At 37.7% G+C, this 24,880-nt stretch overlaps 1 pseudogene; it reads right to left on the reverse strand.

The window, feature by feature from the left end:
* Window positions 1-355: 355 nt before the first annotated feature.
* LOC101421140 (pre-mRNA-splicing factor SLU7 pseudogene) lies at window positions 356-19,100 on the reverse strand (annotated as a pseudogene).
* Window positions 19,101-24,880: the final 5,780 nt, after the last annotated feature.

The raw sequence follows: 24,880 nt of genomic DNA on the forward strand, positions 1-24,880 counted from the left end.
GAAAAAAAATGTGACTCACATGTTATATATATTTCCTTTCCAGGAAGAAAAGCCCAAGGTAGAATCATTTTTTTAGCTTCAGACCTCACAGGAAAATCTTAGAAGTCAAAGACAAATAACTATAAAATAACTGAAATTATAGAGTTAGACGTCATTTTAGAAAATGAAGACTTTTCATTGAGAAAAAGTAATTAATATGTCTTAAAAATATATTTGTGTTAAAAATATGTGAAGTATTATGAAGTGCTGAGTAGATAACACTCTGATAGGTACACACCCAAGTTCTCTTTCCACATCACTAATAAAAACAAAGTCTTAATTCCCACTCAATGTGCTTCCTCTTTGTTTTGATTTTTCAGTGTGGAAAGAAGTTTGCCATGAGACTTCTGCAAGTTTTATTTAAGTCTGGCAGAAAGAAGAAATGATGAAGAGTTTTCCTCTTTGGCTTTACTTGATGCATCTCCATGAGGATTTGAGGTTTCTTCAAGTACTCTTCTCCAGTTATATCATTTTCAAAACATCCCTCTGCATTAGCAATCTCCTTCTCAATTTCTCCAGTACAACGTAATATTTGTATTTCCACTGGCCTTCTTTCCAGAAAGATCTTGCTATTGTTGATCTTCACATTCTCCTCATACTTAAATCATGCAAAAGCCTGCTCCTGACCTTTATCTTGAGTATTCCACATATTCTTGTTTAAAGTAAAAGTAATTCTGTTAGAGGGGCATCCAAGGTGTTCTTGACTATCATAATTTTCCAGGATGCTTTCTTTCTGTCGTTCTGTGAAATCTTCTTTTTCTACTTTGAATGACTTATACAACTCCAGGTTTGTAGATCTAATTGCAGATTCACTTCAGATTCTTTTTCTTAGGCTTCCCAAGCAAAAAAATAAGTCGGAGTCTTTGAAATGGTGTCTTTACTGTATCTATGAAAGTTAGCTCACACATAACTAACTTCATCTGGACTCTTCCCTGCATTAGCATAGGGATTATCACTCATCGCTCTAGTATTTGGGTTAACTTAAACAGAATTTGGAACTAAATTCTACACATATTTTGCAATATTTTGTAGAATTCTGATATTCCAGTCTGTAATCCATGTCTTATAGTCAAAAGCCTTGTCAATATCATCCGCATAGTCATCTTCATCCTAATATTCACTATTATGTCCTTCTTGCAGCTGAGAATTGGGTTCCTCTTCTCCCCACTGGAGTTTTGGATAATTATACAGTTTTACTAATTTGCCTGATGCTAGTTCTTCTTGGGATTTTTGAACATTCAATTTTCATTTTTCCAGGTCAACTTTATCATATCGTCTACAATATTCATGTGTTCTTATGGATTGTAGCCATTCCACTTCTCTCTCTTCCCATTCTAGTCAAATATCAGTTGAGGCTAGACATGTTCATTTGGAACTATATTAGTACATCTCGTTTTGGTTTCTGATGCTTTAATGTAGCCTTTTTATGGATCAATATATCATGACACCGAAGAAGTTTACTGGTGAATATGAAGGTTGACATATATTCCTTCTTCATTGAATTCTGCAGAATTATCTTTTTTTCACAGTTCTTCTACTTCCTTCTTCATTCTATATTCCTCCCTTATTATCTTTTATGGTTTCTCCAAACTCATTTTTTTTTTTTTATCTGAGAGCAGTATAGCATTAGCTGTTTCCACAGCTGCAGCCAATATGGTTACTTGGCCTCCTTTAATTAGCCCCTCAGTGGCAGGCCCCTTTATTTTATCTTACCCCCATTTTAGATGGTTGTAAACATGGACAATTAATTTATGGTTGATAATTATTTTCCCCCAGCAATTGGTAGGGGATATTATATTATATAGCTGTCATTTTCAATTATTAAATTTGTCTCTTTTCTCCTAGCTTTTTTTTTTTTTTTAGAGTTTTAATTATTTGTGCTCCACACACTCCATTCATAACATACACTCCATGGCTCTCAGTATAATCACATAACTTTGCATTCATCAACACAATGAATTTAGAACATTTTCATTACTTCAAAAAGAAGACTACCATACTCTTTAATTCTTCTATTAATGCTCTTTTGCATTGTTAAGGTGCATTTGTTACAGTTGATGAAAATATTACAATATTACTGTTAACTAAGGTCAGAATTTGCATTATTCGTATTGTTCCCCTATAACACTCTATTATTAGCATCTTGTATGAGTGGCATACATTTATTATAGTTCATTAAAGAACATTCTTATATTTGTATTATTGACTACATTCATCAACCACAACTGAATTCATTATGTTATATAGTGCCAAGTTCATTGTCTAGTTTCCTTCTAATGACATAAACAACCATAAACTTCTCCTTTCAACCACAATCATGCCCATATAGGAACACTCACAATAATTTGCTACCATGATGTGTATCCATTTAAAAACATTTACAGTCAACCTTATTAAAAAGTCTGAACACATTAAGTATCAGTTCCCCATTATCTATCCTCATTGTATCTCCTGGTAACTTATGCTCTAGAACTTAGCTCCATGAGTTTACTTATTAGTTTGTATTACTGAGGCCATAAAAGATTTGTCTTTTGCATGTGACTTATTTCATTCAACATGATGTCCTCAAGATTCATCCATGTTGTTGCATACATCGGGACTTCATTGTTTCACCAGTGTCCCTCCCAGTCCTCTGGAAACCACCCATTTCAATCCTTTCACTTCCTGCCCTTTTATATACACTTTCCCTAAATCATTTTTTTCCCCAAATTCTACTCAATTTGAAAATATTACCTTAAAAAAAAATGAGGTCCCCATTCACCCCCAACGCCCCCACCACACCACTCCCCCCACAGTAACAATCTCCCCCATCATCATGACACATCCATTGCGTCTGGTGAGTACATCTCTGGGCATTGCTGCACCCCATGGCCTGTGGTCCACACCATAGCCCACACTCTCCCACATTCCATCCAGTGGGCCATGGGAGGACATGTCCGGTAATTGTCCCTGGAGCACCACCCAGGACAACTCCAAGTCCCGAAAATGCCTCTACATCTCATCCCATCCTCCCATTCCCCGCACCCAGCCACCACCATGGCCAATTTTTCCTCACCAAAGCCACATTTTCTCGATTATTAACCACAATAGTTCATGAATAGGATATCATTAAGTCCACTCTGATCCTTACTGTATTCCTCCTTCCTGTAGACCTTGGCTTGGTTGTGTCCATTCCACAATTATGTCAAGAGGGGTTTTAGATTCCACATGGATACTGGATACAATCCTCCTGCTTTCAGTTGCAGGCACTCTAGGCTCCATGGTGTGGTGGTTAACATTCTTCAACTCCATGTTAGCTGAGTGGGGTAAGTCCAATAAATCAGAGTGTAGGAGCTGAAGTCTGTTGAGGCTCAGGCCTGGCTATCATATTGTCAGTCCAGAGATTCAAATCCCCTAGATATATCTTAAGCCCCAGCACCAACTACAATTCCAGTAAAGTAGCATGAAAGGTTTGTGAAAAGAGATCCCATCTGAGTCCAGCTCCATCATGCAGAAACACCAGCTCCAAAGAAGGGCCAACTGACATGGCAGTGAACCCCATCTGCCATGACCATAGAATCTGTGGGTCTCTTCAGCCCTCAAAAGAACCAATACCTGGGGTTGTATCTACTTTATCTGTCTCTGAGTCTCTGCTCAGGTGTGCATAAAGGCAATCCTTCTGACAACCTCCAGGCTCTTTTTTAGAGACTCATAGCCATATGAACTCATTTGTCCTTTCCATTTCCCCCATACCTTAGGTCAAACAGCATTTTTAATTCCTGTTATATATGTAGACAGGGATATTCTGCTAGTCTGCGTTGAACCCTTAATTCAAGGTCGTTTTCTAGTTACGTCATCAGCTGGTACTTGGTAGTGATCCCTCGGTGCCAGGGAGGCTCATCCCTGGGTGTCATGTCCCACGCTGGGGGGAAGGCATTGCATTGACATGCTGAATTTGGCTTCGAGACTGGCCACATTTGAATAACACAGAGGCTGTCAGGAGGGAACTCCTAGGCACCGTGCTGCTCTAGGCCTTGTTCTTATTTCAGATGTATAGGCTCACAAGCATAGTCATTAGTATCAGGGGCTCACTTTTGGAACCTCATTCCTTCCTGGTCCTTACCGTTGCACCTGGGGGACTGCTGCTGCTCCCCTAGGGACCATGACAGAGCCCCGCCTGGCCAGGAACCCAGTACCCCCCCAGCTGTTGTTTTAAATTGTTTCCACTATGAGTATATCCAAACATTTCCATGCACCGTGGACACATGCCCTGTATAACTCCCTGTCAACCATATATTGCCTGTCAATAGCATCCCATACCAGTATTGCTCCGCTGCCATTGTTGAACCACTCTGTGATCCAAAACTTCCTGAAAAGTGAAGCCCAATATGTCAGGTTCCCTTACTAATAAAATGGAATATAGTGATGAGTTTAAAGGTTAGATATAGAATACATAATGATTGGGAAAAATTCTACATCCTATCTTTTTCTTTTCTTTTTTCCTAATTATTGAGCTTCTCTTCACAAGAGCCTTAGATCACAGTAATTCATCTATACAATATACACTACTCCCACATATCCATTATAAAACCTTTTCCCTTCCACAGCGATAATCTTTTAACTTATTCATATCATAGTTACTGAAACTGATGTACAGATATTGAGACAATAGCTTTCAAACAACGTGACATTTGTGTTTACATTGTGGTTTATATTTTAGGCTTTACAGTTTTCTAAATTTTTTAGTTATCCTATGTTTTACATTATGGTTTACATTATTAGTCTCTCATCCCCTATATGTTTTTGGTGTAATATTACATGTTTTATATCCATCCTTGTGTACTCTTATGAAACACTTCTTTTGCCCTCACACTTACTTTGGTTCCATCTATTCAATATCTATTTCCCCCTCCTCTTGGGCCCACAGTGACAGTCAATCTTCATTTCTTGAGGAGCCATGTTCAGCGATACTTGCAACAGTGTTGAGGGCTTGACTTGCTCAGCTGCCCTAATGCCCTGGGAGCCACCCTTTCTCTTGAGAGATACAGTGCCCTCTATTTGATGGCATTAGTCCTCCCTAGGATGTGGGTCTATTTTCACTCTCATTATAAGGGTCTCTACAAAATGGTATCACCCACTCTGGCAAAATGAGCATTCAGATATTCCCTAGGAGTCTGTCCTGCATCAGATTATCCCCTTTGAGTATCTTAAACAGGTAACTTTCCTCATTATATTTTGAAAAGTTTTTCTCAGCATTTTACTTTCAACCAACACCTGAGAATCTCCTATGTTCGTATATGCCCCTCCCTCCCCCCAATTTCTTCGGCAATGTTACCCATCCGCCCATCCCTACCCCTCTCAAACTCGCAAAGCCCCACCCAAAGGTAACCCTGTGCCCCCATTTTATCTCTGCCTTGTGCACATACTTACCGCCAGCTTATCATAGATTTCACCCAAGTAGATGTCAGCTAACATCCTTCCTCTACCCCCCGATTTCCTGTAAGCCTATCTTCCAGTCTCTAACTCTCTGAGGCAGCTTGCTTATTTCATATCATTGAGGGCATGTAGTATTTGTCCTTCAATGCCTGGGTTGCTTCACTCAAAATAAGGTTCTCAAGATTCATCCATGTTATCACGTATGTTTGTAGTGTTTTTGTTCTTAAAGCCGAGTAGTATTCCATTGTACATATATACCACATTTTTTTGATCCACTCATCTGTTGATGGGCATTTGGGTTGATTCCAACTTTTGGCAATAGTGAACAATGCTGCTGTGAACATTGGTGTGCATATATCGGTTTGTGTCCTTGTTTTCAGTTCTTCTGGGTATATACCCAGCAGTGGTATTGCTGGGTCATATGGCAAATTTATGGTTAGTTTTTTGAGAAACCGTCAAACTGTCCTCCAAAATGGTTGTATCCTTTTGCATTTCCACCAGCAGTGGATGAGTGTTCCCATTTCTTCACATCCTCTCCAGAATTTGTATTCTTCTGTTTTTTTCATAGCTGCCAATCTTATGGGAGTAAGATGGTATCTCATTGTACTTTTGATTTGCATTTCCCTGATAGCTAGAGATTTGGAGCATTTTTTCATGTGCTTTTAGCCATTTTTATTTCTTCTTTGGAGACGTGCCTGTTTAAATCTTTTTCCCATTTTTTAAATGGGTTGTTTATCTTTTTATTTTCAAGATATAGGAGTTCTTTATATATGCAAGTTATAAGACTCTTATCGGAAATATGGTTGCCAAATATTTTCTCCCATTGTGTATGTTCCCTTTTTACTTTCTTGACAAACTCCTTTGAAGTGCAGAAGTCTTTAATTTTGTAGAATTCCCATTTATCTATTTGTTCTTTTGCTGCTCATGCTTTTGGTGTGATGTTTATGAAGCCATTTCCTATTACAAGATCTTGTAGATGTTTCCCTACACTGCTTTCCAAGGTCTTTATGGTCTTGACTCTTATATTTAGATCTTTGATCAATCTTGAGTTGATCTTTGTATTAGGTGTGAGATGGTAATCCTCTTTCATTCTTCTACTTAAGGATATTCAGTTCTCCAGGCACCATTTGCTGAATAGGCCATTCTCTCCCCATTGAGAGGGTTTGGGGGATTTATCGAATATTATATGGCTATATATATGAGGTTCCATATCAGAACTTTCAATTCGATTCCATTGGTCTGTGTGTCTCTCCTTATGCCAATACCATGCTGTTTTCACTACTGTAGTTTGTTGTATGTTTTGATGTCAGGTAGTGTGATTCCTCCAATTTCATTTTTCTTTTTCAATATGTCTTTGGCTATTTGGGGCCTCTTTCCTTTCCAAATAAACTTCATAGTTAGTTTTTCTAGTTCCTTATAGAAGGCTGTGTTGATTTTTATTGGGATTGCATTGAATGTGTAGATCAGTTTTGGTAGGATAGACATCTTAATAATATTTAGTCTTCCTATCCATGAACAGGGAATATTCTTCCATTTATTTAGGTCTTCTTTGATTTCCTTGAACTTTCTTTTATAGTTCTTGGTGTATAGGTTTTTTACATCTTTAGTTAAATTTATTCCTAAATATTTGATTTTTTAATTTACTATTGTGAATGGTATTTGTTTCTTGATTTCCTCCTGATCTTGCTCATTATTGGTGTACAGAAATGCTACTGATTTTTGCACATTGATCTTATAACCTGTGACTTTACTAAACTCATTTATGAGTTCTAGAAGCTTTGTTGTAGACCTCTCAGGGTTTTCTATGTATAGGATCATGTCATCTGCAAATAATGAAATTTTGACTTCTTCCTTTCCAATTTGAATACCTTTTATATCTGGTTCTTGCCTTAGTGCTCGAGCAAGTACTTCTAAGACAATGTTAAATAGTAGGGGAGACAGTAGGCATCCTTATCTTGTTCCTGACTTTAGAGGGAAGGATTTTAGGATTTCTCCACTGTAAACGATGTTGGCTGTAGGTTTTTCATATATACTCTTTATCATGTTCAAAAAATTTCCTTATATTCCGAACTTTTGGAGTGTTTTTTATCAAAAAAGGGTGCTGTATTTTGTCAAATGCTTTTTCTGCATCTATAGATAAAATCATGTAATTTTTTTTCCTTCAATCTGTTTATATGGTGTATTACATTGATTGATTTTCTTATGTTGAACCATCCTTGCATACCTGGAATGAATCCCACTTGGTCGTGGTGTATAATTCATTTAATGTGTTGTTGAGTATGATTAGCAAGTATTTTTGTTAAGTATCTTTGCATCTAGGTTCATTAGAGAAATTGGTCTGTAATTTTCCTCTCTTGTGGTGTCTTTGTTTGACTTTGGTACTAGGGTAATGTTGGCATCATAGAATGACTTAGGCAATGTTCCTTCTGTTTTGATTTTTTGGAAGAGTTTCAGCAGGATTGGAGTTATTTCTTTCCGGAATTTTTTGTAGATTTCACCTGTGAAGCCATTTGGCCCTAGGCTCTTCTTTGTTGAGAGGTTTTTAATGACTGATTCTCTTTACTTGTGATTGGTTTGTTGAGATCATCAATTTCTTCTTTCATCAATAAAGGCTGCTTATGTGTTTCTAGGAATTTGTCCATATTGTCTGAATTGTCATTTTTTTGGAATATAGTTTTTCAAAGTATCGTCTTATGATAGTCTTTATTTCTGTGGGGTCAGTGGTGATATCTCCTTTCTCATTTCTTATTTTGTGTATTTGCATCTTCTCTCTTTTTTACTTTTTAGTCTCAGTAAAGGTTTGTCAATTTTGTTGATCTTCTCAAAAAACCAGCTCTTGGTCTTGTTTATCTTTTCAAGTGCTTTCTTATTTTCTGTTTCATTTAGTTCTGCTCTTATCTTTGCTATTTCCTTCCTTCTTCCTGTTGGATTACTTTGTTGTTGTTTTTCTAATTCCTCCAAATGTGCAGTTAGTTCTTCAATTTTTGCTCTTTCTTCTTTTTTGATGTATGAATTTATGGCTATAAATTTCCCTCTCAGTACTGCTTTTGCTGCATCACATAAATTTTGGTATGTTTTGTTATCATTATCATTTGTTTCAAAGTAGTCATTGATTTCTTTTGAGATTTTCTCTTTGACCCACTGTTTTTCTAAGAGTGTGCTGTTTAATTTCCATATCTTGGTGTGAAATCTGGGCCTCTGGTCCTTGCAGATTTCCAGCTTCCCTCCACTGTGGTCAGAGATATTATTTTGTATGATTTCAATCTTTCTGAATTCATTAAGCCTTTCTTTGTGGCCTGGCATATGGTCTATCTTGGAGAATGATCCGTGTATACTTGAGAAAAATTTTTATCCTCCTGTGTTTGGGTTTAATGATCTGTATATGTCTATTAGATCCAGCTCCTCTAATATACTGTTCAAATATTTTGTTTCTTTAGTGATTCTCTTTTGAGATGTTCTTTCCAGAGTTGATAGTGGTGTATTAAAATCCCCCACTCTAATTGTAGACGCATCTATTCTTTCACTTAGTTTTTCCAGCATTTGCCTCATGTATTTAGAGGCACCCTTGTTAGGAGCATAAATATTTATGATTGTTTGTTCTACTTGACAGATTGTCCCTTTCACTAATATGTAGTATCCTTCTTTGTCTCTCACAATTGTTTTGCATTTAAAGTCTATTTTGTCTGATATTAATATAGCTACTCCTGCCTTTTTTGGGTTATTGTTTGCTTGTAAGATTGTTTTCCAACCATTCACTTTCAGCCTCCCTGAGTCTCTGGCTAGACAGCATATAGATGGGTCATATTTCCTTATCCAATGTACCAGTCTGAATCTTTTGATAGATGAGTTAAATCTATTGACATTCAGTGTTATTTCTTTCAAGAAATTATTTATGTTAGCCATATTTTGATTGGACTTGTGTTTGTGATATTTTGTTTCTTTGTTATTTCTTCTCTCTTTGTCTTTTTTGTTACACTCTCCTCCAGCTCTGTCTGTCCTGTTTTTGCCTTTCTTTCTGCAGAACTCCCTTTAGAATTTCTGGAAGGGGAGCTTTCTTGTTGGCATACTCTTTCAGTTTCTGTTTTTCTGTGAATATTTTGAACTCTCCAACATTTTTGAATTCTAGTTTAGCTGGATAGAGTATTTTTGGTTGGAAATTTTTTCTTTTAGTACCTTGACTATATCATACCACTGCCTTCTTGCCTCCATGGTTTCAGATGAGAAATCAGCATTTAATCTTATGGAGCTTCCCTTGTATGTGATTGTTTTCTTTTCTCTTGCTGCTTTTAGAATTTTCTCTTTGTCTTGAGCAATGGATAATTTTACAAGTATATGTCTTGGGGTGGGCCTGTTGGGGTTTATGATGATTGGGGTGCGCTTGCTTCTTGGATATATACATCTGTCTCTTTCAGTAGATTTGGGACGTTTTCAGCCATTATTTCCTGCAACACTCCTTCTGACCCCTTTCCCTTCTCTTCTCCTTCTGGGATGCCTATAATATGTATGTTAGTGTGTTTTGCATTATCATTCAGGTCTCTAAGTTCTAGCTGGATTTTTTCTATCTTTTTATCGATCAATTCTACTATCTGTTTGATTTCCGATGTACTGTCTTCCACATCACTAAATCTCTGCTCTGCCTCTTCTAATCTGCTGTTATTTGCTGCGAGCATATTTTTGATTTCTTGAACTGTGTTATTCATTTCCATCATATCTGTTATCTTTTTGTGTACGTCTGCCATTTCCCCTCCAAGTGTTGTCTTCATATTGTTAACCTCTTCCTTTACTTCATTAAATTTGTCTGTGATATATGTTCTGAGATCTTTAATTACTTGTGTGAAGTTCTACTCCCCTTCCTGGTGTTTAGTTGGTTCATTGGATTCAACCATGTTTTCCTGATTAAGGGTTTGGTTTGTAGATTTTTGTTGCTGTCTGTTCATCATTTTATCTTGACAGGTTTAATCAGTTCCTTAGCTTCTTTGTCTAGTCTTGGGCATTAATTAGCTGTTGTTTTTGTGTAAGTGTTATATCTTCTCTTTGTCACTTTGTTCTTCTTATTCTAATTTGTTATTGTTGGCTGAGTTCACTTTGAAGGAAAGTATTAGGGCCAGGGAAAGTCATTTGTGTAAGCAAGGAAAATTTGTAAAGTAGTATTGGTAATAAATGTTAACAGAGCAACAATATGAGATCTGGGAGGATGGATATTAGATTCATGTAAGTTGTGTACAGTTATAGCAGTAGGTAGAGTACCTATAATGAGGTAGTCTACTGAATATGGGAGGAATATGGTATGAATTTAAAAGCTAGTGTTTTCATGAGAAAGGGAAAGAGAAAAGAAAGGCAATAGTTTTAAGAGTGGATAAAAGACAGAAAACAAAAGAAAGGTATTAGAAATTAAGAGTTAGACACTTTGTGGCTCAAAGAAAGGGAGGTGGAATATAGGAGAGATAGTAGATGATGGAAGATATCAAGATGTAGGGGAAAGGGAATAGTGTAGGTAGCCAAAATCAATTCACACAGAAATGAGGTAAGGGAGGATGAGGAAACCCAGCAAATGTGAGGTGTTGATGGTATAATTAAGATAAAATAAAATAAGAAGAAAATGAGGGACCAGAGAGAGAAAAAAAAAAAGACTTTGGGGGATATGATGGGAGAAAAGACTGGGAGATAATGCAATGTTAGAAATTAGGACAATAAAAAATAAAAGATAAAATAAATATAAAACAAAACAAAACAAAAAAGAAAAAAACGCAAACATTGAGGGCTAGGACATTCAAGGACCTCAGATCAACCTCAGGGCATGATGGATTCAGGGATGAAAAGTCTGTGATATTGCAGACTGAAGAGGTGTGATTCTCTGGGTTGTGGGCCACCAGAGTTTAGGGGACTCAGATCTGGCAACTTCAAATTTGGTTAACTGGGAGCCTGGGAGTACTGCAGTGCAGCACAGCCTTCATGGATTCCTGCAGCTGGGTGCCAGCCCTATGGAGGAGGTCACATCCGCAAACTCTGACCTATGTGTGAGAACCCCATAATTCACACTCTCACTCGGGTCTCTTTTGTGGCTGTATCACCAATTTGACTTCAGGACACTTCCTGCCCTGTAAGCCCCTGAAATGGCCACCTGGGGGCGCCTCTACACTGCAGCCAATTTAATGATGCTGCAGATCAGTAGCCAGGCCCAGGGGGAGGGTTTCCAGTGGGTAACACTGATATCAGATTCCGAAATCAAAATTCCCACGCTTCACCAAATATTCCCCTAATTGGCTTCCAGGCGTCTCCCACCCTGCCAGTCCCTGAAACAGCCTCCTGGTGATGTCTTTTTATTGCGAGCAATTTAATGCCGCTGCAGATCGGCAGCCAGCCTTGGGGGTGGGGCTCTAGCCAGAAGCGCTATTATTTGTTTCCGCAATTAAAAATTCCCCGCCTCAAAATAAAACTTCCGTTTGTCTCCCCAAATTGGTCTGCAAAGACCTCCTGCCCTGTTAGCCCCCCAATAGCCCACTCAGGGCTTATGAATTCCCCAGTACTACAGAGCCTCCAGGAATCGCTGCCGCAGAGCTGGTGCCATGGCTCCACCCACCCCAGGAGGGAGCATCCCATGTGCAGCCCCCACCTCTATGTAATAAAGCCTCAATTTTATCTTATACACAAATTTTCTCTGTTACCTTCCCACCAAATTGATGTCCAGACACCTCCTGCCCTGCAAAATCCCAAAACAGCCTGGTCCCGAAGAATTTCCAACGCTGCCCAGCCGCTTCTTTGCAGGAGAGATTATCAGGTGTGCTCACTCAGCCACCATCTTGCCCTGCCCCCTCTCTCTTAGCTTTTTAACTGTTATTGTCTTATTTCTTTCTCTGAAAGTAGATTTATTATTTTTCATTTTATTTAAGTTCAAGATATAGTTTATTTAAACCATACATTGCATTTTTACCTTATAAAACATGTAGGAATTAAGTGCCAGAAAATGTATATATTCCTGAATAGTTATGTAAAAAACATACTTTATGCCTACTATAAAGTTGGGTTGCAGGAGATAAACCTGAAAAAAATGTTCTCTTACATGGTTTAATTATATAAACCCAGTAATATAAATCTTTTTTTTTCAATTTTTTATTTTTTAAGAGATACTTCAATTACATATATGTTACAGAGGATATATAGTGGATTCCCATATACCCTGCTCTCCACACCACCCACATTTTTCCACTTTAACAGTGTCTTTCATCAGAGTAGTACATTCATTTCTATTGATACACATATTTTGGAGCATTGCCACTCAATATGGAATATAGTTTATATTGTAGTTTGCACTCTCTCACATTCGTCTCTGTAGGTTATATCCAGATATATAATGGCCTGTATCTGTCATTATAATGCCATTGAAGATGATTCTGAAGTCCCAAAAATGTCTGAAATTTCCCTGAGTTTTGACACTACTGAGAATTTTCCACATTCATTTTATTAGAAGGATTTTCTCCTTTTTGAGTTTTCTGATGATTAGTAAAGCTTGGCAATTGAGATTATTTTTTCTCACATTCATTTCTTTTTTCTTAAGGATTCTCTCCATCTGTATATTCTGGTGTACTGTGAGAGCTGAACTATGACTGACATTCATTACAACCATCAGATTTCTCCCCTATGTGTAAGGTCTGACTTATATTTGAAGATGTGGGATCCCAGAAACCAGGTTGCCCCGCTTAAATGAAACACAGTTCAAAGAACATAGGTAGTGCTTTAACCTTGAAACTTACTAGTTAAAAAGTAATACAGCTTTCCAAAGGAAAGAAAGTACTAATGGTCCTACAAAGTTTAATACCATAAAAGCTGAATAACTTTTGCAGAAACTCTGTTCTCATAGCCTATGAATATCTTTGTCCTGAGACCATTTATATTCCCCCTCCATTTCTGAACTATTTGTGGAGTGCTCATTTCATTTTTTTACTCATTACCATGAAAGTCTCTTCTGTTTGTAAGTTTCAATAAAGTTCATGTCTAACCATTTGTCCAGTGTGTTATTTGTTCTGACAGTTGCCCCAGCCCATACCCTTCAAAGTTTTGTTGCAACAGAAGGCTGACCTGTATTATGTATCTTCATAAGGTATCTTCCTTATGTGTGTCCTCTGATGTAGAATGAGAGATAATTTGAGGATGAAAATGTTCTCACAGAAATATATTCATAGTTCACTTTTTTAATATCTGCTTTCTAGTGGAAGGTTGGGCTTCTTACAAGATGAACATTCATATAAATAATTTAAAAATACTTTCCTGTTTGTATTTGCTGCTGATGAGGTAAATTTTGCTTCTTGAAGACCATTTCCCATATTTATTAGATTCAAACATACTCTTTCTGTTTGTGAGCTCTTAGAGCATGAAGGGATAAAGACATCTTGCTGATTGTATTCTTACTTTCATTTCAAAGATATTCAACAATGAGTACCCCATGGTGTTTTCTTACAGTTAACTTCTATCCAAAAGACCTCCTTCTACATTCACTAAATCTTAGTCATTCTCCCTTAAGTGAGTTTCCAGTAAGCAATTAATGTTACTATAACAAAAACGCTCTTCAGATGTTCATGATCTCCACAGGGTTTCTTTCTTTGTAGTTAAAGGAGAATTACAACTCTTGCAATATTTCCTTACTTTCATTATAGTAAAAAATTTGTTTCAAAGTGTGAATCTCTGATGCTAAAATAGGTCCTCATTTTAAAAAATTTTATTGTAGTGACAAAGGTACAACTCAGCTTTCCCTATTTTAATCAATTTCCAGTGTACAATTCAGTGATTTAGTTGCATTCAAAATATTGACATATGATTGTTATCATCCATTATCCCAAATATGCCATCATCTCAATCAGAAACTCTGCATCCACTAAGCAATAATTATCTCTTCTATCCTCTCTTGACACCACTAGCAACCTGTAATATGCTATCTGAATCTAAAATTTGCTGTTCCGGGTATTTCATTCAAGCATGATTATACAATATTTGTCTTTTTCTGTATGGCTTTTTTTCACTAAAAATTATGTCTTATAGGATCATTCATATTCTGTTGACTTCTTCCTTTTAATATATACAAAAAGTTGCTCTTTGGAATGACGATTTTATCCTGTGTGCAGAGGTTCAATTTTCTGTATGTGTAACATCTATAGGTGTCTACATATTTCTATTACTAATAATTCTGAACTATAATTAAGCATAAATATATGTCATTTTTGACAGATTTTTTCTCCTGATTGAATAGTGTTTGGGTCCAGAATAAAGGCTTTTTTTATATACTACTGCTTTCTTAGATATTGTTATTTCACTACTGATGAAATCAAAATTCCACTAATGCTGATCTTATTTTTCTAGCTCTTCTCCATAAAGTCATCTACTTTTCAGCACTCTGTTATTTTGTGATTATGGGGGGGGGGGGGTAAACTTATTTTTATGATCCTCAATGAAAGCTCTATCCATACTATCATCCCTGGGTTTTTTTAATTTTTTTACATCTTTTAAATTTTTTTTTTTAAGTTTTAAAAGATATTTAGATTGCATCAATGTTACATAAGAAATGTAGGAATTCCCATATGTCTCACTTCCTAACACTCCCATAATTTCCCACATAAACAATATCCATCATTAGTGTGGTACATTTTTAAAATAGATGAACACATATTGGAGCATTGCTGCTATGTGTGGATTATAATTTACATTAAAATTTAAACTCCCACATATTTTTCAAGTTATGACAAGATATGTAGTAGCTTGTGTCTGTTATAGCAAAATCATTCAGGACAATTCCAATGTCCCCAAAATGCCACCATATTTCAACTATTTTTTTAAAAGATACTTAGGTTACATAAGTGTTATATAAAAATATAGAGGATTCCCATATGCTCTGCTCCCCACACTTCTCACTTTTACCCACATTGAAAACATCCATCATTAGTGTGGTACACTCATTGCAATTGATGAACATACTTGTAAGCATTGTCACTAAGCATGATTTAAAATTTACGTTATTGTTTAGAAGCTCTCATTCCCAATTATGTAGGTTATGGAAAATGTCCCTATATTACACATTTTCCCCTCTCCCTACCCCCAGAACCTCTAGTGACCACTGCCTCCACATCACTTATGTAATTTCTTTCATTGCTAGAATCGCCATAACTCAATAGTAGAATACCTGTAAGTCTATTTTAGTCCATTGTTCATTCCCCAATCCAGAGGATTCTGGGATGGTTATGTCCACTGTGCCTCTAATTGAGAGGGATCTGCAACTCATTTGGTGTGATGGATGGGAATCTCTTGCTTGCTGTAGTAGACTCTCTCAATTCATTGGTAAGGTATTTGTTCATCATCACCTTCTTTTTTTATTTATTCCCGCCCCCGTTGCAGCTTGCTTGTTGTCTGCTCTTTGTGTCCATTCACTGTGTGTTCTTCTCTGTATCTGTATTTATTGTTTTTTTTAATTTTATTTATGCCCCCCTTAGGCTTACTTGTTGTCTGCTCTCTGTCCATTCACTGAACACTCTTCTGTGTTTTTCTTTGTCTCCTTTTTTTTTTCTTTTTTTCCTGTTGCATCACCTTGCTGAGTCAGCTCTCTGTGGTGCTTTCAGGCCAGGCAGCCATCTGTAGCGCTTGTGGGTGTTGGCTCTCCACGGTGTGTGAGTGAGCCTGTTTTCACAAGGAGACCCCAGGATGTGAACCCAGGGCCTCCCATATGGTATACAGGAGCCCAACTGACTGAGCCACAGCTACTTCCCATCCCCTCCTTTTTATTTGTCCTGGGTGAGACCAATAAACTTGAGATTAGGTGTTACAATTTAATTGAGATTTGATGCCCAGCTGGCACATGAACAGCCCAAATATTTAAATCTGTTGGGCATACACCTTAAAACTCTAGTACTAAATATTCAAGTAGAAGAAGAGAAGAAACATGTATAGGGAAAGCACAACTGAGTCCACCTCTGGGGAGCATAAATTCCTAAGAAGGGTCCACTGGCAAGACATCAAACTCCTTAACTATCTTCCTTCAGTTTAGTGTCTGTGTGTTTCCAGAATCTTCAAAAGCACTTCTATCTGGGGTAGTATCTATTTTGGCAGTCAATGAGATCTTGCTGAGACATTCAAAAGAGTAACCTCTGGAATGAACTCCCAAATCACTTTGAAGATTCTTAGCCACAAAAACTCATTTGTCTTTACCTTTTCCTCCTTTGGGTCAATGTCTTTTTTCAGTTGCATTGCAAGTTGATGCTTTGTAGTAGTCCCTCAGTGCCAAGGAGTCTCATCCTGATGGGCATATTCCATGCGGGGGACAGGGGGATAATGTATTTAAATACCGAGTTGGGCTTAGAGAGGTGCCATGTTTAAGCAATAAGGAGGCTCACAAGAGGCAACTCAACACCCTATAATACTAAGTTAAGTCTCCATTTCAAAAGTAAAGTTTCATAAGCATTGTCATCACTATCAAGGACCATTCTATGGACTATCCTCCTTCAATAGTCATTGCCCCTGGTCTCTGGAGATTCTTAGTATTCCATTAAACAATGTGGCAGACTCCCTAGGATGGGAACTTGACATTCCTTTGGTTATTGTGTGAATCTCTACCCACCATAAAACAATCTTTGCCTGTCATAATTTTAGCCATTCTGAGATCCAAAACTTCTTCAAAAATGAAGCCAATAAAAGAGCCAGACATAACCAGTGAGAAAATGAAATAATATAGTTTTTTTTTTGCTTTTCCTCTTTTTCATTTATTTTTAATTGACCTTTTTAAAAGATACATATATCATGAAAAATGTTACATTAAAATCTATAAGAGGTTCCCATTCACCCCCCCCCCCAACCCTACACATCTTCCGCATCAGCAACTTCTTTCATCATTGTGACACATTAATTGTATTTGGTGAATTCATTTTGGAGCACTGCTAAACTGCATGAAATATAGTTTAATTTGTAGTTTGCACTATCCCCAAGTCTTTCAGTGGATTATTACAGGATGTATAATGTCCAGCATCTGTCCCTGCAATATGCCTCAGGACAAATCCAGGGCCCCAAAATTCCTCCACATCACCTTTCTTCCCTCTCCCTGCCCTCAGCAACTACCATTGCCACTTTCTTCACATCAATGCTACAGTTTCTTCCATTACTAGTCACAATAGTTCTATAGTAGAATACAAATAAGTCTAGTCTAATCCATATTTTATTCCTCCATTCTGTGGACCCTGGAATGGTGATACTCACTCCAAATCTATATCAAGAGGGAACTTAGTTCCCACAAGGATGATGGATGTGATTCTCCTGCTTGCAGTTGTTGACACTCTCATTTCCCTGGAGTGGTGGTTGACCATCTTCACCTCTCTGTTAGCTGACCTGGGTAAGTCCAATGAACCAGAGAGTAGATGTAACAAATCTACTGAGGCTCAGAGCCCAGCTGGCACATGGCCAGTCCAGAGATTCAAGTCTCCTGAGCATACACCAACCCCAGCACCAACCACAAGTTCAGTAAAAGTGACAGAAGAAGCATGTGTAGAAAGGTCACATCTGAGACCAGCTCCATCATATTCAGGAATACAAATTCCAAAGTAGAGCGCAATGACAAGGCACTGAACTCCAGAGCAATCTGCCATGGTTGTAGAACCTGTGTGTCTCTCTAACTCTCAGGATCACCAGTAACTGGAGTTGCATCTACTTTGGTTGTTTCTGGCATCCTGCTGATGTGTGCATAGGCACGACCCCTCTGATGACCTCCCAACTCTTTTTTGAAGACTGAGTTCCTGTCACATTCCCCAATGGAACAGCAACAATCCCCCAAGTGTAAGAGCAAACACCAGTGAAGAAGGATGGTCCAATGATGAGCACTTGATAAAGATGACTGTGCTTATGAGCCTGTGTGCCTGAAATTTCAACTAGGCATAGAGCTACAGGGTGCCTACAAGTTATCTTCTGAGAGCCTCCATGTTGCTCAAAAGTGGCCACTCTCTAATTCAAACTGAGCATGTAATTTCATTACCTTTCCCCCAGCATGGGACATGACTCCCAGGGATGAGCTTACCTGGCACCAGTGGATTACTACCAATCATTAACTGGTGATTCAACCAGAAAAAGAACTTGAATAATAGGGGGAAATGCTAAGGACAGATGAATTTATTTAGCTATTAGTCTTCAAAAAAGAGGAGGTTCTTGATTACTGATTCTATCTCTTTACTTGTGATTAATCTCTTAATTCATGAATTTCTTCTTTCATAAAATGTAGGCTTCTCATGTGTTTCTAGGAATTTTTCCATTTCTTCTACATTATCCTTGTTGGCATATCATTTTTCAAAGTATCCTCTTTTGATAATCTATTTTTGTGGGGTCAGTGGTGATATCTGCTTTCTTGTTTCTTATTTTATATATTTGCATCTTCTCTCACTTTTATTTTGTTAGTCTAGCTAAGGTTTTGTCAAGTTTATTGATCTCCTAGAAGAACCAACTTTTGAATTTCTTTTTTTTTCTAGTGCATTCTTATTTTCACCTTCATTTTGTTCTACTCTTATCTTTACTATTTCCTTCTTCTTACTTCCTTTGGGATTAGCATGTTGTTCATTTTCTAATTCCACCAGATCTGCAGTAAGGTCTTTGATTTTAGCTTTTTCTTCTTTTTTAATATAGGCATTCATGGCTATGAATTTTCCTTTCAGTACAACTTTTGCTGCACCCCATATGCTTTGATATTTTGTGTTGTCATGTTCATTTGTTTCAAGGTAGTTGCTGATTTCTTTTGCAATATTCTCCTTGGCCCACTGTTTGTCCAATAATGTGTTTTTCAACTTCCACATTTTTGTGCCTAATCTGGTTATCTGTCCCTTACTTATTTTCTGCTTCATTCCATTTAAACAAAGAAATTTGTATAATTTCAATCTTTCTGAATTTATTGGGTATTGTTCTATGGCCTAGCATGTGGCCTATTCAGAAGAATGATCCATGTTCACTTGGGAAGAATGTAGATTTCACTGTATTTCTGTGTATTATTCTGTGTATATCTATTAATTCCAGATCACTTAATGTATTTTTCAAAGAAATTGTTTCATTGTTAGTATTCTGTCAAGATGCTTTGTCCAGTAGTGATAATGGTGTACTAAAGACCCCACTATAATTGTAGAGGCATTTATTTCTCCACTTAGTTTTTTCATTGTTTGCCTCATGTATTTTGAATCACCTTGGTTAGGCACATGAATATTTATGATTGTTCTCTCTTCTTGAGAGATTACCCATTTTATTGCTACATAGAGTTCATCATTGTTTCTTACAAAAGTTTTGCCTTTAAAGTCTATTTTGTCTGATATTAGTGTAGCTGCACTCACCCTTTTTGGTTATTCTTTGCTTATAAAATTGTTTCCCAACCATTTACTTTCAGCCTTCCTGCATATAAGGTGGATTTCTTAGACAGCCTATAAATGGGTGATATTTCCCTATCTTTTCTGCCAATCTGTGTCTCTTTACTGGTGTGTTTAATCTATTAACATCAGTGCTATTACCTCAAGGAATTACATTAACCATATTTTCTTTTGGTTCATGTATTCCATATATTATTTTGATTTCTCTTCTTATCTTTTTAGTTGTTCTTATTTTCTCCTGTTTTTTTTTTTTCCTTTTGAACTGCAGAACTCCTTTCAGTATTTCTTGAAATGCAAGTTTCTTATGGATATTTTCTTTTGATTTCTGTTTATCTGTGAATATTTAGAACTCTCCCTTATTTAATTATTTTTTAAAAGATTTATTTTTTATTTATTTCTCTCCCCTACCCTCATATTCTGCTCTCTGTGTCAATTCACTGTGTGTTCTTTTTGTGTCCATTTGCATTCTTGTCTTTGGCACTGGGAATCTGTGTCTCTTTTTGTTGTTTCATCTTGCTGCATCAGCTCTGTGTGTGTGGCACCACTCCTGGACATGCTGTGCTTTTTTTGTATGGGGGGCTCTTCTTGTGGGATGCACTCCTTGTGTGTGTGTCTCCCTTAAATGGGGGACACCCCTGCATGGCACAGCACTCCTTGTGCACATCAGTGCTGTGTGTGGGCCAGCTCACCACATGGGCCAGGAGGCCCTGGGTTTGATACCTGGACCTCCTATATGGTAGATGGACACTTTATCAGTTGAGACAAATCTGCTACCCTCTCACTTGTTTTTGAATGCTAGTTTTACTGAATAGGGAATTCTTAGCTGGAAGATTTTTTTTTCCTTTAAGTACCTTAATTATGTCCTACCACTGCCTTCGTGCATCCATAGTTTCAGATGAGAAATGAAGACTTAATCTTATAGCGTTTGTGTATGATGGTTCTTTTTTCTCTTGCTGCTTTCGGTATTCTCTCTTTGTCTTGAGCATTGGACAATTTGACAAGTATATGTTTTGGAGTAGGCCTCTTAGTATTTATGCTATTTGGAATGTACTGTACTTCCTGGACATGCAAGTCCATATCATGCAATAGGTTTGGGAAGTTTTCAGTTGTTATTTCCTCCTTTCCTTCTCATCTTGATTTGGGATGCCTATAATGCATATGTTTGTGAGTTTTGTGTTTTCCTTCAGATCCCTGAGCCTTTGCTTGATTTTCTTTATCTCTCAGTTCTATTCTTTATTTGATTTCAGTTATATTGTCTTCCACATTAGAGTCTTTCCTCTGAAGGCACAAAACAGTTATGTATTTCCATTTTATTTTTTATTTTTTTGTGTTATGATATTCATCACCATCATATCTGTTACCTTTTTATGTAAGCTTATAAATTCTTCAATGTGTTCTCCCAGTGTCTTATTAATATTCTTAATTTCTTTCTTTACTTCATTAAATTGATTCATGACATTTCTTTGGACAGCTCTGATTAGCATCTGCTCCATGTTCCCAGACTTATGAGATTTGACCTTAGCAGACAGGACTGAGGCACACAACAGCATTGTAAAACAGGGTCCCGTCAAGACAGAGGTTTCCGGGCAAAGCAGCATTGTGAAGCAGGTTGTTCAGCCCTTTTAGCAGTCTTTGGCTTTGCCCTCAGGCATGGCTGCCATTACCTTCTCCCACCATCTCCCCACAGCAGCAGCAAGGCAACGATGGAAAACCAGGGGCTTGCCCCTGCCAATGGGTCCAAGACTTTGCAGACCTTCCTTCCTTTCAGACCACACCCAGCTACCTGGTCAAGGATGAATTGGGAAGGTGGTGGGCAGGGCCAAAATTGATACCTTGGGACTTCTCTTCTCCAGTGGTTCACAGGCCAGGACACCCTTGCATAATTAATATTTACCAATGTTTTAGCTTCCTATATCCTACTACTGAATTTGCCATTACAAGTATGTGTTAAAATGGTTTGGAATGTCTTAAAAACAGTAAAATTAAAAATGTATTTGCTGGCAAGGAAGTTATTGCCTCAGGAATTGTATTAGTCAACCAAAGTGTTGTTGATGCAAAATAACAGAAATTGGTTGGTTTTTATAAAGGGTATTTATTTGAGGTAGGAGATTACAGATATCAAGCCATAAAGCATAAGTAACTTCCCTCACCAAAGTCTATCTTCATGTGTTGGAGCAAGATGGCTGCCAATGTCTGTGAGGGTTCAGACTTCCTGTTTTCCTCCCTGCCTGAGGTTTGCTTCTCTTTCCTCTGTGTGCTTACTTCCTGGGGCTCCACTTAATGCTTCAGCATCAGACTCCAGTATCAAAACACCAATATCAAAACCTCCCAGCTCTGTCCTTTGCCATGTCTTTTATCTGTGAGTCCCCATGCACCAAGTGGTGATTAAGTAATCAAGTAAACCTCTGAATCCAATATAATATCATATGCTCAGAGGAAAAGATTAGCTTACAAACATAATCCAATATTTCTTTCTGGAATTCATCAATAATATCAAACTGCTACATTCCACTCTCTGAATTCCAAAAAGACATTACAATATTTTTAAAAAAGCCTTAAATCAGAAACAATGCAAATACTAAACCATATCACAATCAATTTAAAGAAACACAGTTTATCTTGAGGTAAATTCCCACCTGGATGTAGACCTCTGAAATTATGAAACAATTTATCTACTTCCAATACACAAATGGATAGAAAAAGGATAAACATTTTCATTACAATAAGGAGAAATTAGGAGGGAAATATGAGTCACAGTTTCTCTGTAATTCAGGTGACCTGCAGGGCATCCTCTATTTGATTTTAAAGTCTGAGAGCCATTATTAAAATGATGGAATCTTCTCCTTGGAGTCTTATGGGGACTCACCCTTTCCACAGGCTTGTCCAAGGACCATTTTCTTGGTTCCACCCTCACCAAGTATCTTGGTGCCGACCAAGCTCCAGTCCTCTCCCTCCAAGAGTATTGGGGTAATTGCCACACCTTACCCAAACTTTAGGTTTGAGTCTTACCCCCCTAGTACATTGACGTGAAGACAACATTCCCCCTAACTTTTGGCATACAGGCTCAACCCTCTCAGAGCAATGAGTTGACCACCTGGCCATCACTAAGTTTTGAGGGACAGGTCCACCCCTCTCACACCTGTGGGGTGCTAATCATTGGGAAATGTGCTCCACCCTCTCTGTACATTGGGGCAGCAAAACTCTCCCAGAACATTGGACAGGAACATCCACTCTCTTCAACTGCTGGGGCGAACTCACCCTCTCTGTACACATGGGTGGGGTTCCTCTCTTGGCCAAAGTGATGCCCTAATTTCAGATCGCAGCTTCCATGGTATCCTTCTTAAAGTTATTTTTGCTTCAACCTCTCTCTCCATATCCATTTTATTCCAGGTTGACAGTGGTTTTGTTCATATAGCTCTCTCAAAAAATCTGTTGGTTTAGCAGACTGTAAGCAGGGGTCCAAGCTATCAGGCAGTAAGACTTTCCTCAAGTCTTTCTGACATAACTGCATCTTCAATCTTGATTTACATATTAGAAGTTTAGTTAAGCTCTCCAGTGGGGCACTTTCATCTGGGAGTTTGATTTCCAGAGGCTTGGAAATTCCAGAATCAGATCTGTTTTCTTTGTGTTCAACAGACCAGTTCTCAGCATATCTCTCTCGTCTACCATTTTACTATAAGCTGCAAGCAGAAGCTAAACCCATTCTCTAGGTTTACTTTTGAAATTTCTTCAGCTAAATGCCCAAGTTCATCATTTTCAAATTCTGTCTTCCATAAAATACCAGGAGTGAATCTTGCTAAGTTCTCTGCAACTTTAAAACATGGATTGCCTTTCCTCCAGTTTCCAATAATAGTTTCATCATTTACATCCAAGGCATCATAAAAAGTCTCTTTAGATTCCATATTGCTACTACTAGTCTCTTTAAAGTAATCTAGGCCTTTCCAGAAAACATCTCACAATTCCTCCAAAAATAAAAATAAATATACCTCTTACCCATTTATAAAACTGACCCAGCATTTTGGTAATTGCAAAAGCACTACACCACTCCTGGTACCAAATTCTTTATTAGTCAGCCAAAGGGGTACTGATGCAAAATACAAAAAATTGGTTGGTTTTTAAAAGGGATATTTATTTGGAGTAGGAACTTACAGATACCAGGCCATAAGGCATAAGTTACTTCCCTCACCAAGTCTTTTTTCATGTGTTGGAGCAACATGGCTGCTGACAGTCACTGTGAGGGTTTAGGCTTCCTGTTTTCCTCCATTTCTGGGGTTTGCTTCTCTTTCCTCTGTGTGCTTACTTCCTGAGACTCCACTTAAGGCTTCAGCATCAAACTCCAATATCAAAACTCCAACATCAAAAAAACCTAGCTCTGTCCTTTGCCATGCCTTTTATCTGTGAGTCCCTACCCACCAAGAGGCAGGTACTCAGTGTCCTACTGGTACAAGAAGTTTACTTGATTACTTAAGGAAACCTCTGAATTGGATATAATCTCAGATGCCCAGAGGAAAAGATCAGTTTACAAACATAATCCAGTATTTCTTTTTGGAATTCATTAATAATATCAAAGTGCTATAGGACTCTAAGTCCTGTTAGCTAGAACAATTGATCTCTAATTACATAATGACCTTTTTTTTTTTTGACTGGTAAAACTGGGAAACTTCTAGTCAGTAAAGTGATAAAACTAGGATGTCCTTAAAGACCTGTGCAAGAATAGAAATAAGCTTTATGGGCCTTCCCCAAGAAGGAGCAATATTCTGCTTGGCAAATTCAGGCTGAAATATATCCAACCCTGAGATTTATCTAGCCTGTCTCCCAAATCCACAATCACCACAGAAATACCCTGTGGCAGGAGCTCTGTGATTCCCAGGGTGGCAGGATTCAGAAAGCAGCCAAATGTTCCCTGAGATTTAGCTGAGGCAATTCTGTTTGCATACCAGTGCATTCATTCTCAGATGCTGGAATGTAGGGGTGCTGAGAACCAGGGCAGTAAACTCTGAATGACCCCCTTTCCTTGGGGCCTTCAATTCAGAGGACAGTCAAATATCTCCTGAGACTTATTT

Source organism: Dasypus novemcinctus, chromosome 16 (genome assembly GCF_030445035.2).
Source record: "Dasypus novemcinctus isolate mDasNov1 chromosome 16, mDasNov1.1.hap2, whole genome shotgun sequence".
NCBI lineage: Eukaryota > Metazoa > Chordata > Mammalia > Cingulata > Dasypodidae > Dasypus > Dasypus novemcinctus.